Genomic DNA, 3,102 nt, shown 5'->3' on the forward strand with positions numbered 1-3,102 from the left:
AGTGCTGCCACTGCCTCTCGGCGGTTGATGGGCACCAGGGACGTCCCCTGGGGGGGGATGTGGGGACACCAGGGACATTGTAGGGACATTGTGGGGAGATTGCAGAACACTGGGGGGACACTTGGGATGTTGGGGGACAATGGGGGGACACTGGGATCTTTGAGGGATGTAGGGACATTGGGGACATTGTGGGGACATTAAGGGAAGTGGGGACTGGGGGACATTGGAACATGGCAACATAGAGAAGGACACTGTGGGGACATTGGGGGGAACACTGAGAGATGTGGGCACACTGGAAGATGTGGGGACACTGGGGAGCAGTTGGGGAGTGTGGGGGCATTGGGACATGGGAACATGGAAAGGAACATTGTGTGAATGTTGGGGGGCATTGTGGGGACACTGGGGACATTGGAACACTGTGTGGACACGGGGACAGGTGCCCCCACTGTGGTGGCTCTGGCCCTGCGGAACACTATCCCCAGGGGATGGCACAGGGGATGGCAGATGGTGACAGTGGCCCTGTGTGTGACCTCATCGTGGTTGTGCAGCATCAGCATTGCGGTCACATTAGCCACGTGGCTGCCCAGCAGCAGCGTGGCACTGGGTGTCACCGTCACTGCCAGCTCAGGATGGCACTGCTCATCTGCCCCACAGTGCTTCTCGAATGGCACCTGCAGTGACACTGCCATAACCTCGCACCACCTGACACCTCCCTGTGCCACATCACCATCACACCCCAGAGTGTGCTGAGGAGCTGGGAGAGGGCTTGATGATATCTCAGGCTGCCTACTGCACACTCCATAGCTCTGGGACACATCTGAGTATCTCTAGAGGCCATCATGGGACCATGAAAGAGTTCTGGGGCACATAGGGGCCCTGGGTTCCACAGGAGTGAAGTGACATGCTTGCCAAGTAGCTGTTAAGTCAGCAGTGTTTGGGACAGCAGCTCCTAGCAGAGCTGTATAACTGTTCAGGCACCAGTAATCAATTGTTAATCACCACCTTCCATCTGTTTTCAAACTGGATAGACAGGTGGGTTATACAGGGAGTGCGTTCTGGAAATGTTTTGTGTTTTCTCCAAATCTGTGACAACTTCAGAAATCCCACGTCATGCTGCAACAGAAATGGGGTACTGCAGTACGTCAGTGAACTCTGATTCCTGAAGCGCAGGGGCTGCCAGAAGTAGGCACACTGCAGCCTCCCTGTATCTTTGGGGTTTAGGGTTGATACTTGAGTCAAAAACATGCTGCCATACTGGCAGGTGCCAGGTTCACCCACTGAGGATGTCGAATCCTGAATTATTTTCACAACGGTCTTTAATTGCGAAGAAAGTAAGCAACACACATTTCTCACTGGAGAGCCATAAGCTGTCCCCACTAGTTTGGCAAATAGCACTCACTCCGGTCTTAAGATCACACCGGTAATCTCAACTTTGCCGTCCAGGCTGCACACACAGCTTTTCAGCATCTTGCTGTATCAGTATTGAAATCTGTGCGCTGTATCAGTACTGAAATTTGTGCTCCCCTATCTATTAGAAATTTTACCGAATGCCTTTGAGGACAGACTTGAATCAAAATATTTGTGCCACTGTTGCTCATCCTGTGATAAAACTCCCCTTGCCGGACAGGCAGATCCAATCACCTGCTCGTTATTAGTCTTTTTTTTTGTTGTTTACAGTCTGAAGCGGTGATTGAGCACCTGGTGAGGGGTGTGGCCAGCCCTGCCAGCACAGGTGGAAGCAATTTACCTGTGGGACCGGATAGGGCTGAGCTTGGCTCCACCCCCTCCCTGCCCATATTTAAGGGCTGGGAACAGCCAGGGCAGCATTCAGCTTGAGATCTGCCTCCATGGGAGCATTGGGAGCCAGTTCTGCTCATTGGAATGAGGTGAGTGACTGATGCTTTGTTGTAGGGCTCTGATCTTTTGCTTTTTAGGGATCCTGGCAACTTTTAAGGGCTGGAAGCTGTGAGGGCAGCATCTCTGCATGGAGGCTGCTTCCTCTGGGGTGTGGGCTGAGTGTTTGTTTTTGGAATGGGGTCATTGATTTTTTCTTTATTGCTGGATTGTAATTTCACTTTTTGTGGGCTCCTGACCACATTTAAGGGCTGGGAACAGCCAGGGCAGCATTCTGCTTGGGAACTGCCTCCATGGGAGCATTGGGAGCGAGTTCTGCTCGTTAGAATGGGGTGAATGATTGGTGCTTTATTGCAGGGTTCTGGTCTTTCTGGTTTTGGGGATCCTGACTGCTTTTAAGGGCTGGAAGCTGTAAGGGCAGCATCTCTGCATGGAGGCTGCTTCCTTTGGGGTATGGGCTGAGTGTTTGTTTTTGGAATGGGGTCATTGGTTTTTTCTGTATTGCTGGATTGTAATTTCACTTTCTGGGGGCTGCTGACCACGTTTAAGGTCTGTCAGCAGAAGGAGCAGCAACTGCACCTGGAGGCTGCTTCCTTTAGAGAGTGGGTGAACCCTTGAAACGGGGTGAGTGAGTCTTTATTCCAGGGTTGCAATATCTTGTTTTTGGGGGGATCCTGACCCCGCTTAAGGGCTGGCAGCCTTTAAGGTGGTGTCCATCTTTAGATTCTGTCTCCTTGGGAGCGTGGGGTGAGGGCTGGTCCTTGAGAAAGGATGAGTGATTCCTTCTTGTTTTAGGGCTGTGATTTTTCCTGTTTTTGGGGCATCCTGACCACATTTGAGTGCTGGCAGATGTAAGGGCAGCATTGATCTCTGGAGGCTGTCTCCTGTGGAGCATGGGTGAGTTTTGGCCTTTGAGATTGGTGTAAGTGGTTTCTTTGTTTTTTCTTTATTTCAGGCTGCAATCTCCATTTTTTTCTTTTCTTTTTTTATTATTATAATTTAGTATCCTGACCACATTTAAGGGGTGGAAGCCATAAGGGCAGCATCTCTACCTGGAGACTGCTTCCCTGGCAGTGTGGGCTGAGTGTTCATCTTTGGAATGGAGTAACTTCTTCTTCCTTTATTTCAGGGCTGTTATGCACTGCTTCCAACCGTGCAGAGTTGTTTAAGGGCATTCTGTGCACCCTTAGGTGTAATAAGTCTTCATCTTTATAGGAAGCCAAGGTTTGTCCTCTTCTGGACCGCTGT

At 50.7% G+C, this 3,102-nt stretch overlaps 1 long non-coding RNA gene across 1 annotated transcript; it reads left to right on the forward strand.

Moving 5' to 3' along the window:
* The first annotated feature begins 1,249 nt into the window (after positions 1 to 1,249).
* On the forward strand, positions 1,250 to 3,102 carry LOC128084730 (uncharacterized). Its single transcript, XR_008208661.1, has 3 exons — positions 1,250 to 2,186; positions 2,650 to 2,751; positions 2,984 to 3,102. It is a non-coding gene; the product is annotated as an uncharacterized LOC128084730 (long non-coding RNA).

This window comes from Tympanuchus pallidicinctus, unplaced genomic scaffold (assembly GCF_026119805.1).
Source record: "Tympanuchus pallidicinctus isolate F22 unplaced genomic scaffold, pur_lepc_1.0 scaffold28, whole genome shotgun sequence".
Lineage (NCBI taxonomy): Eukaryota > Metazoa > Chordata > Aves > Galliformes > Phasianidae > Tympanuchus > Tympanuchus pallidicinctus.